Raw genomic sequence first — 11,431 nt, 5'->3', positions numbered from 1 at the left:
ACTTCCACTCATTTTTATTTCCTGTCCCTTGAAATAAACATCAAAATACCATTACCATTTTAACTTATTTTTGCACCTTTTAGTGAATTCTGTACTTGGTCTCATTAACCCTCTGCTCATCCACAGTTCCTAGTTTCTTGCCCTTTAGAAAATACTCTGATCGATCTTTTTATGGTCCAAAGTGGATGACCTCACACTTCCCCACGTTGAACTCCATCTGCCACAGTTTTGCCCACTCACTGAATCTATCAATGTCCCTTTGCAACTTTCTGCTCCCATCTATAATGTTTACGGTGCTACCTAACTTAGTGTCATCAGCACACTTGGATATAAGGCTCTCTACATAAGAATATAAGAAATAGGAGCAGGAGTAGGCGATACGATACGCGAGCCTGCTCCGCCATTCAATCAGATCATGGCTGATCTTCGACCTCAACTCCACTTTCTCGCCCCATCCCCATATACCTTGATGCCATCAGCGTCCAAAAATCTATCGATCTCAGCTTTGAATATATTCAACGACTGAGCATCCACAGCCCTCTGGGGTGAAGAATTCCAAAGATTCAAAACCCTTTGAGTGAAGAATTTTTTCCTCATGTCGATGCTAAATGGCCGACCCCTGATCTTGATACTCTGACCTCAAGTTCTTGACTCTCCAGCCAGGGGAATCAGCCTCTCCGCATCTACCCTGTCGAGCCGTCTAAAAAATTGGCACGTTTCAATGCGATCATCTCTCATTCTTCTAAACTCCAGCGAATATAGGCCAATTTTACACAATATCTCCTCATAGCACAATTGCAACAAGTCCTTATTACTCTTATATTGCAACACCGTTGCAATAAAAGCTCACATATCATTTGACTTCCTCACTCTTGTTAGACCCTTGGTTGCTCACTATTTCCAGTATATTTGTCATCTATTCCTTCTATAGGAAAAATAAATTAACGTTGAAAACATTTTGCTGCAATTATCCCAGTTTATGTTTTGGAAACAATATCCAGCTGAACTGCAACAAATTCGATGGCAAACTTAATGATGGAAATAATTTAATAAGAATACTGAAATGCGATGGCCGGGAATCGAACCCGGGTCAACTGCTTGGAAGGCAGCTATGCTCACCACTATACCACCATCGCTGACAATCAGGGATGATCAAATTGCTCTCAAACATCAGACCCTGAACAGACACTGCAGGCTGTTGGATTTTGTTCTTCATTTGAACTGGTTTCTGACGGATCCTTTCTCGCTCTGTTGCAGTTCCCGTTTCCGCCCAGTAGATGTCGCCAACCCCCAATCAATGGAAATTACACAACAGCCAGTAATTCTTCACCTGATATCGGACTGAAGAGACAGTCGATACCTGCAATACTTGACCGGCTGGAAATACATTTTGCCGCAGCTCACATCTGCCATTGAGTAAAGTTAGATAATTACATTAAATCATTACAGAGACCTGAATACCAGCTGGGCACGAATGGCAGTTTAATATTCAAGTCTATAAGATCTTTAGAATGGTCAGGGAAATAGGGAAAGGATGAGGAGCAGCAATATTACTAAAGGACAATATTACAGCAGTTCAAAGATAGAATATCAGTGAGGGTGAGCGGGCAGTGTAAACACTCTGAGAGAGACCCAAGGAGAGCAAGGTTCATGTAGTTGATGCAATATATTTGGATTTTCCGAAGGCCTTCGATAAGGTAATGCATTGTCCACTCATGGTTAAGTTCAGAGCACGTGGGTTCAGGGACAGGTGATAGAATGGTTTGCAAGCTGGCATCAAAACAGAAAACAGAGAATAGAGGTTAAGGGTAGTTACTCAGATTGTCAAAAAGGTGGGAAGTGGAGTTCCACAGGGATCGGTGTTAGGACCACCGTTCACAATTTACATGAACAATTCGGGACTCGAGAATCGGAAGTACAATTTCAAAATTTGTGGACGACAACAAATTGGGCGATGTAGTTAATACAAAGGAAGAATGCATCAAAATGCAAGAGGACATTAATAAAGTTGCAGAATGAAGAATAAGGAGGTCACACACTGCTTGGATAATAAGAGTCTAAACGGGCTGGAGGAGCAAATGGATCTCGTGGTACAGATATAAAAATTACTGAAAGTAGCGACGCAAGTTAATAAGGTCACAAAAAGGCAAATCAAACACTGAGATTCATTCTAGAGAGATAGAATTGAAAATCAAAGAAGTTATGTTAAAATAGTATGGAACTTTGGTTCGACCACACTTGGAGTACTGTGCACAGTTCTGGTCTCCATATTATATAAAGGACTTAGAAGGTGCAAACAAGATTCTCGTGATACGAGAAATGAGAGGATATTCTTATTGGGAAATGCTGAACAGACTGGGGGTCTTTTCACTCGAAAAGAGAAGGCTGAGGGGTGACTTGATAGAGGTCTTATGATAGGGTTTCATAGGGTAGACATAGAGAAAATGTTTCCACTTGTGGGGAGTCCAAAACTAAAGATAATAAATATAAAATAGTCGCTAATAAATCCAATAGGGAATTCAGGAGAAACTGCTTTACCCAAAGAGTGGTTAGAATGTGGAAAATGCTACCACAAGGAGCAGCTCAGGCAAATAGCACAGGTGCATTTAAGGGGAAGCTAGAGAAACACATGAGGAAGGAAGGAATCGAAGGGTATTCTGATAGAGTTAGATGAAGTAGGGAGGGAGCAGCCTCGTGTGGAGCATAAACGGCAACACAGACCAGTTGGGCCGAATGGCCTGTTTCTGTGCCGTAGTTTCGATGTAACTCGATGTAAAGGCTCTTTTCAGAGCCACCCACTGTATCTGTGAAAGGGCTGGTTACTGTCTGAAGGGAGACGCTGATATCATGCTACCAGCGTGGCTTTGAGCTGCTTTATTCTCGTTGTAGCCGAGATGAGGTATTAATGGGACTGGAGTTAGGGCACCGACCACAGTCCGGTAATTTAAATGGTGACTTATGGACCCCAGTCCACACATCACCACATTTCTTGTGTTTATTTGAAATACTTGCCATGCTGGGCTCGTAAAGCATCACCAGAACTGCTCGACTAACCTTTCCACATCTGTGGGATTCAGCGCTTCGCTCCCTTTCTGTTCTATTTTGTTAGATTATTTACATAACGCATTAAACACACTGGGGAATCATTGAAATGTAACTCTGCACAGAAACAAATAACAGTGAATTGCCTGGTGCTCAGGAGATCAGAAACATTACTCGCCTTTCGTCTTGTTGACTAATGAACCGAGTTTAGAGTCCAGCTATCCGCTTTGGTTCCATATGGGGGATTGAACAGAGAGGGAGGGAGCGGAGGAGACAGTGAAAAACAGAGCAGAGAGCGGCGTCTGATCTTCCAGCTCCACCTCCAGCTTTCTCCATCCGCCAATTTCAAACCGTTTATCGATAATAGAACCGAAACACAGCGCTCCGCACAAACCCTTACAGACTCGGGCTTCATATTCAAAGATTTCCAGAAATCCGGAGCTTTTAAATAAGCCCCGTTGCAATTAACAGTCAGTAATATTCCTGCCGAAATACAGTCCCTTCGTTAACAAGTCAACCCGCCTCCTTCCATTTCAGTCCCAGACCCGATTCTATCTCCCCACACATTCCCTCCCAGACGGGTTCAGCAGTTCACAAACACCTTATTCCAGCTGATGTTGAGAATCTCATCTGTTGGGGTTTGAGTTATGACGCGGAGTTTCTACACCAGTGTTACCTTCTCACAGAGACACTTGCCCTCAATCTGTGAAAAGATGATGACCTTGAACTGGGACTGGAGCCGAACACATCCCCAGTTACAGTGAGGCCCGGCCCGGATATCCCATTCCCTCTGCTTTATATCAGACAATATCACACCTTCATGTCCAGCATTAGAGAAAGACAAACATACACTGTCAGTCTTACACTTCCTATCAGTGTGTTCATCTCCAGCACCAGAAAGCGAGATAAAGCGAGACAGATACGGTGAGAGATAGCGCGGAGAGACACAGTGCCAGAGTATCAGTTGCAGACTGAGCTGCAAAGCTAAGTGTTATCCAGAAAGATCCCATTGGAGAGACAAAAGATGCAATCTCATCTCTCACTGATATTGGACCAGAGGCAGACACACTATTAATCCCACCCTCAGTTCAGAGAGTGAAAAAACAATGGGCCACATTTGACTCTCTCTTGCCTGTTGTACTTTATTCTGTTTTGCAGCAGAGGGACGTTCGGTATTACTCTCAGTCATCGAGAGTATCACTCTGATTAAATTAATCTGGGACTTCTGCTATCGGATATTAATCCTACATGGTCCCGACAAACACACCGACTCACTCTTTCCTCCATGTTTTCCAGGATTGGTTTGAGAAATCCTTCCTCCAGTTTCTTCCTCACGCGTCAGTTTTATCAGTAAAGAGTCCAAGAATGAACAGAATCCATTGGCTCATTTCAGAGCCGCCCACTTTATCACTGAAAGGCTCTTTACCATCAAAAGATACCGAGAGAAACAGCAGGGATGGAAACATCTCGTTTAATAGTTAGAGATTGTAAAGTCAGTCTGGATTCCAGCGTTAGGCACTGGTGGAATCCCATCTGTTTCCCATTCTGGTGCCTGTTCCTGCACTGCCTGTGGACCCCATTCCCTCTGACCTTTCCCCCAGACCCACTTCCTTTGCTCAGACTCGGAAAAATTCCAATTGGGGAAAGTTTCCATCGATTTTTGTATTGGGAATTAAACCAGATATCTGCGCATGCGTGACTCAGCCCCGCCCCCAGCGCTGATTGTTGGTGAGCAGAAGAGCGCATGCGCGCTCCCCTCCCCCAGCTCGGCCTGTGGGCGCCATTCCCTCAGTGAGCGGAAGAAGATGGTTTAAAACAGCCGGGAATGGAGAGATCACGGCCCCCGGGGGAAGGGAGCAAAGAGCAGCCTCGTTACAGCAGCTCATCGCTTCGGGACCGTGTCCGCAGATGGGCTCAGAGATCGGCATTGAGTCCGGGGGAAGGTCAGGGGGAGTCCGGGGGCTGTTTGTAAGAGGCGGAGTGGATCAGGAACTGGTCCCGGAACATGGAGTGAGCGGGGGAAGGGAGAGGTCATTCTCGGGCTGTGTGTGTCCAGGGTGTGTCCAGGGTAAGGGAGACAGAATGGGAAGAACCTGCTATTTAAAATCATTGCTGCTTTCTCTCCCCAAACCAGTGGTGAATGTTCCTGGTTTAGTTCCAGTCTCACCCTGTTTTTGGACAGTGAACAGTCAGGATGTGGGGAGTGATACAAAGAGCATCTATTGCAGGCATCAGGTGAGAAGTGTGAAGGACACAATTTAAACAGCGGTTGTTTGCTTTCATTTGAACGGTTTGTCCCATGGGAGAGGAGATTAGAAACCTGACCTGTACAAAGGTCCCTGCCCCATCGGGTAGTCCCATTCATGGATCAGTGGAGGGGATGTCACTAAATTGTTTTAAAATCGCCCAACACACCTGGTGTGCAGAAGCTGAGTGCTGCAGTACTGCAGTGGAGTCAGACACTGACACCGTTTGTATCACTGGTTTTCATTTGTGGATATTCAAAATAATTATTCACAGATATTAAACTGATCACTTCTGTATTTTCGACCTCACCTCTTCTTGAGTTACAAGATATATGTTTCTTTTTACAGTCAAACCCTTGAAGGAGCCAGAATGAATGTGAAGTTTCCTCCATCCGAGGCAAAGGAACAGTGCAGCCAGCTCCTTCTCACACACAGTAAGTACATTATCACTCATAGAGCACAGAGACACAGACAGATCATCAGCTCCACAGTCTCAGACAGCAGAAGTAGTCAGTCCCACACTGATCCCAAGTTCCAGAGACACATTTTCAATCCAACAGTCAAACAGAGCAGGTGAGGCAGACACTGTTCCATTTCCCCCTCACTCAGTCCCGCTGACAGGTGGATACAAAAATCACAGTCCAAAGTCATGCTTTCAGATTGTCAATTTCGAAAAAGGAAAACTTTAGCCATGAATTAAATCCCAGATACCCCAAGATTCCAATTGTATGCTTGCCTAAATCTCTCTCACACACACGTGAGTTTAATACATGAAGTATCCATTCGAATTGTGTACCATTCGAATACAAATTGCAAGTCCAAAACTCATGTACAGTATCAGATTGAGAAATGCTGTGACAGTGTAACCTGAGAAACAGATTAGATACCAGTTTATAATAAACTCATAGTATGAGATTTAAAGATAAAGTATCAATTCTGTGAGCACACATTACACACGAGTCCAAAAATCTTATAATAAAACTTAAAGATGCAGTATCATTTCCTTTAGTGCAGACTGATCGACACATTATATACCAATTCAAAAATATCACCATATCAGTTTGCAAGATATATTATCATTCACAATAATACTGATAGAGATACAGATTTAATAGTAGTCCAAATTCACACAAATTATCTCATTAAAACCTCCAGCATCAAATCCTAAAGTGTATCCATATTTACCAATTAAATAATGAGAAAAACTACTTTAACATTAAGATATTAAAACTACAGTATTGAATACCATAATGTAATCTGAGAGATTAATTATGGACAGACACAGAATGAATCTCACACTCACATAACGTTCCAGAGACTGACACATGCAGAAGGAATCCCAAGCTCACATACAGTACTAGAGGTTGCCAGACACAGAGTGAATCCCACACTCAAGTATGGTACCAGAGATGACAGAAACAGAATGAATCCCACACTCACACACAGTACCAGAGACTGACAGATACAGAATGAATCCAACACTCACATACAGTACCAGAGACTGACAGATACAGAATTAATCCCTCACTCACAACCAGTACCAGAGACTGACAGATACAGAATGAATCCCACACTCACATAGATTATCAGGAACTGACAGTCACAGAATGAATCTCACAGTCACACTACTTCAGACTGAGGTACATTTTACATACCAGTTCAAAGATATCGTAGTGTCAGATTGAAAGGTACAGTATAAATTCCATTAGTGCAGACTGAGCTACATTTTAGATACATTAGTAAATACTCATAGATTATTATACTGAAATTAACATTATCAATACCATTGGTTCAGAATGAGCGTCACATTACATACCAGTCCAAAAACCTCATAAATGAACAGACTTGAAGATACAGTATCAATTCTATTAGCACTGCCTGACCTGTACATTACATACCAGACTGAAAATCCCACACATTATTAGACTGAAAGATACAGTATAATTCCATTAGTGCAGACTGAGCCACACATTATATAGCAGTCCAAGAATCTCATACCCTATCAGACTCAAAGATACAATATCAATTCCATAGCACATACTGAGCTACATGTTACTCATCAGTCCAAAAATCACATAGAATATCAGATTGAAAGATTCAGTATCACTTCCATTATTGAAGACTGAGCTACACATCACATTCCAGTCCAAAAATTCTAATACAGCGTCAGACTGATAGATACAGTATCAATTCCTTTCGTGTAGGCTGAGCTACATATTACATACCAGTCCAGAAATCTCATACAACATTAGATTGAGATACAGAATTAATCCCATTATTGCAGACTGAGCTAAACATTACATACCAATCCAATAATTTCACTGTGAACAGACTGAAAGGTACATAATCTCTGAACTCTATTGTGAATGATAAAGATGTAATATTACTCCAAAACTCACACATGTTTGATTAAAGAAAATCGAAAAGTGTCTCCATATTTACAAATTAAACACGAGACGAAGAACTGTATATAATTTCAAGTATTAAAGATACAGTTTCAAATACGTTACTGTAAACTGAAATAAGAATACAGAATGAATTCAGACTTGCACATTGTCTCAGAGACTGAATTACAGAATGAATCCCTCACTGAGATAATGTAGCAGAGAATGGCAGATACAGAATAAATCCCACTCTCACATACAGTACCAGAGACAGACAGATACAGAATGAATCCCACACTCACACACAGTACCAGAGACAGACAGATACAGAATGAATCCCACACTCACACACAGTATCAGAGACTGACAGATGCAGAATGAATCCCACACTCACAACCAGTACCAGATGCTGACAGATGCAGAATGAATCCCACACTCACAAAGGGTATCAGGAACTGACAGTCACAGAATGAATCTCACAATCACACTACTGCAGACTGAGTTACATTTTACATACTAGTTCAAAGATATCATAGTGTCAGATTGAAAGATACAGTATAAATTCCATTAGTGCAGACGGAGCTACATATTAGATATATTAGTAAATACTCATAGCGTATTATACTGAAATAAACATTATCAATACCATTGGTTCAGACTGAGCTACACATTACATACTAGTCCAAAAACCTCATAAATGATCAGACTGGAAGATACAGTATCAATTCTATTAGCACTGCCTGACCTGTACATTATGTACCGGACTGCAAATCCCATACAATATCAGACTGAAAGATACAGTATCAATTCGATCAGTGCAGACTGTGCCACACATTATATAGAAGTCCAAGAATCTCATACCCTATCAGACTCAAAGATACAATATCAATTCCATAGCACGTACAGAGCTCCATGTTACTCATCAGTCCAAAAATCACATCGAATATCAGATCGAAAGATTCAGTATCACTTCCATTATTGAAGACTGAGCGACACATCACATTCCCGTCCAAAAATCTAATACAGCGTCAGACTGATAGATACAGTATTAATTCCTTTAGTACAGGCTGAGCTACATATTACATACCAGTCCAAAAATCTCATACAATATTAGGTTGAGATACAGAATTAATCCCATTATTGAAGACTGAGATAAACATTACATACCAATCCAATAATTTCACTGTGAACAGATTGAAAGGTGCATAATCTCTGAACTCTATCGTGAATGATAAAGATGTAATACTACTCCAAAACTCACACATGTTTGATTAAAGAAAATCGAGAAGTGTATCCATATTTACAAATTAAACATGAGATGAAGAACTGTATATAATTTAAAGTATTAAAGATACAGTTTCAAATCCAATACTGTAAACTGAAATAAGAATACAGAATGAATTCAGACTTGCACATTGTCTCAGAGACTGAATTACAGAATGAATCCCACACTCACACACAGCACCAGAGATGGACAGATCCAGAATGAATCCCACACTCACACACTGTACCAGAGACCTGCAGATACAGAATGAATCCCACACTCACACACAGTACAGAGACTGACAGACACAGAATGAATCCCACACTCACACACTGTACCAGAGACCTGCAGATACAGAATGAATCCTACACTCACACACAGTACAGAGACTGACAGACACAGAATGAATCCCACACTCACACACAGTACCAGAGACCTGCAGACACAGAATGAATCCCACACTCACAGTACCAGTGACTGACAGACACAGAATGAATCCCACACTCACAGACTGTACTGGAGACTGCAGATACAGAATGAATGTCATAGTCACATTACTGCAGACTGAGTTACACAATATAGACCAGTCCAAAGATCTCATAGTGGCAGATTGAAAGATACAGCATAAATTCTGTTGGTGCAGACTGAGCGACATATTCAATATATTGGTAAATACTCATGTTACACTGAAATAAACATTCTCAATACCATTGGTACAGACTGAGCTACACATTACATACAATTCCAAAAATCACAAATGATCAGACTGTAAGATATAATTGAATTCTATTCACACCGCCTGAGCTCAACATTATATATCAGTCCAACAATCTCATACAATATTAGACTGAAAGATACAGAATCAATTCAATTAGTGCAGACTGAGCCACACATTATATAGCAGTCCAAGAATCTCATACCCTATCAGACTCAAAGATACAATATCAATTCCATTAGCACAGACTGATCTGTATGTTACTCACCAGTCCAAAAATCTCATACAGTATCACATTGAAAGATTCAGTATCAATTCCATTAGTGCAGACTGAGCTATACATTGCATTCCAGTCCAAAAATTTAATACAGTATCAGACTGATAGATACAGTATCAATTCATTTCGTGCAGGATGAGCTACATATTACATAACAGTCCAAAAATCTCATACAGTGTTAGACTCAGATACAGAATTAATCCCATTATTGCAGACTGAACTATACATTATATACTAGTCCAGTAATTTCATCGTGAACAGATTGAAAGGTATATTATCGTTCACAATAGAGTTCAGCGATTAAGATGTAATACTACTCCAAAGCTCACACACGTCGTTTGATTAAAGAAAATCAAAAAGTGTATCCATATTTACAAATTAAATGCTCGATGAAGAACTGTATATACTTTAAAGTGTTAAAGATACAGTTTCAATGCAATATTGTAAACTGAAATAAGAATACAGAATGAATCCAGACTTGCACATTGTCTCAGAGACTGAATGACAGAACAAATCCCACACTGAGATAAAGTAGCAGAGAATGGCAGATACAGAATGTATCCGCCACACACAGACAGTAGCAGAGACTGACAGGTACAGAATAAACGCAACACTTATACATAGTACCTGGAGACTGACAGATACAGAATAAACCCCACTCTCGTACACAGTACCAGAGATACAGATACAGAATAAATCCCAGTCTCATATACAGTACCAGAGACTGACCTCTACTGGCGGTAAGCGGCAACTGCAATGAGGGAACAAATTCACATTATCTGTCATGGTGACAGAAACAGGACAATGTGCAATGTGAGGGAAGTTTCTGTCTGTAACGTTTACTCTCGTATTTTTGCACTTTTTGACGATGAAAAATGACGACAATTGATTCATAATAAAGTTTTTGTTTCACTCATTCCATAGTTGTGAATTTGCCCCATTATATTTCACTGTACATTGCGCAGTATTTCTCTCTGATTTCTCAGGATGATTTACATTGCTCCTCTACCCCATTTAGACTCTTATTTTGCAAGCAGTGTGTGGCCTCCTTATTCCCCTTAGCGAAATGCCCCACCTCACACCTTTCTATATTGAAATTCAATGGCCATTGACACGGCCGTTCTGCAAGTTTATTTTATCCCAGTCTTCCTCAGTATCGACTATATTTCCTCAATCAATTACAAGAATTTAACACAGCATTACAACTAATGTTTGGTCTAACAAAATGTACTTGCAGCTCGTCTCCATTCCGAGTTTTTCTAAATCCCACCCGTGCAATATAATGTGAAGAATGAGTTTATCTTCTGTCCCTCTCTCATCTGTAAACTTCAATGACCCGGGGTTTGGGGGCATCTACTGGCCGGAAGCAGAACTGCAACAGTTCGGAACAAATTGCTGAAACCGGACAATGTGCAGTGTGAGCGTGTTTGTGATTGGTCGCAGGAATTAAGTCTAAATTTTTATAGCTGCTCATTAACCTTTAGTGTTTGTTATTGAGCAGTA

General features: G+C 40.9%; 1 non-coding gene across 1 annotated transcript; it reads right to left on the bottom strand.

Annotated features, from left to right (window-relative positions):
• Positions 1–1,064: 1,064 nt before the first annotated feature.
• On the bottom strand, positions 1,065–1,136 carry trnag-ucc (transfer RNA glycine (anticodon UCC)). Its single transcript has one exon. It is a non-coding gene; the product is annotated as a tRNA-Gly (tRNA).
• Positions 1,137–11,431: the final 10,295 nt, after the last annotated feature.

Source organism: Heptranchias perlo, unplaced genomic scaffold (assembly GCF_035084215.1).
Source record: "Heptranchias perlo isolate sHepPer1 unplaced genomic scaffold, sHepPer1.hap1 HAP1_SCAFFOLD_60, whole genome shotgun sequence".
Classification (NCBI taxonomy): domain Eukaryota; kingdom Metazoa; phylum Chordata; class Chondrichthyes; order Hexanchiformes; family Hexanchidae; genus Heptranchias; species Heptranchias perlo.
This window is presented reverse-complemented; position numbering and strand designations above follow the sequence as displayed.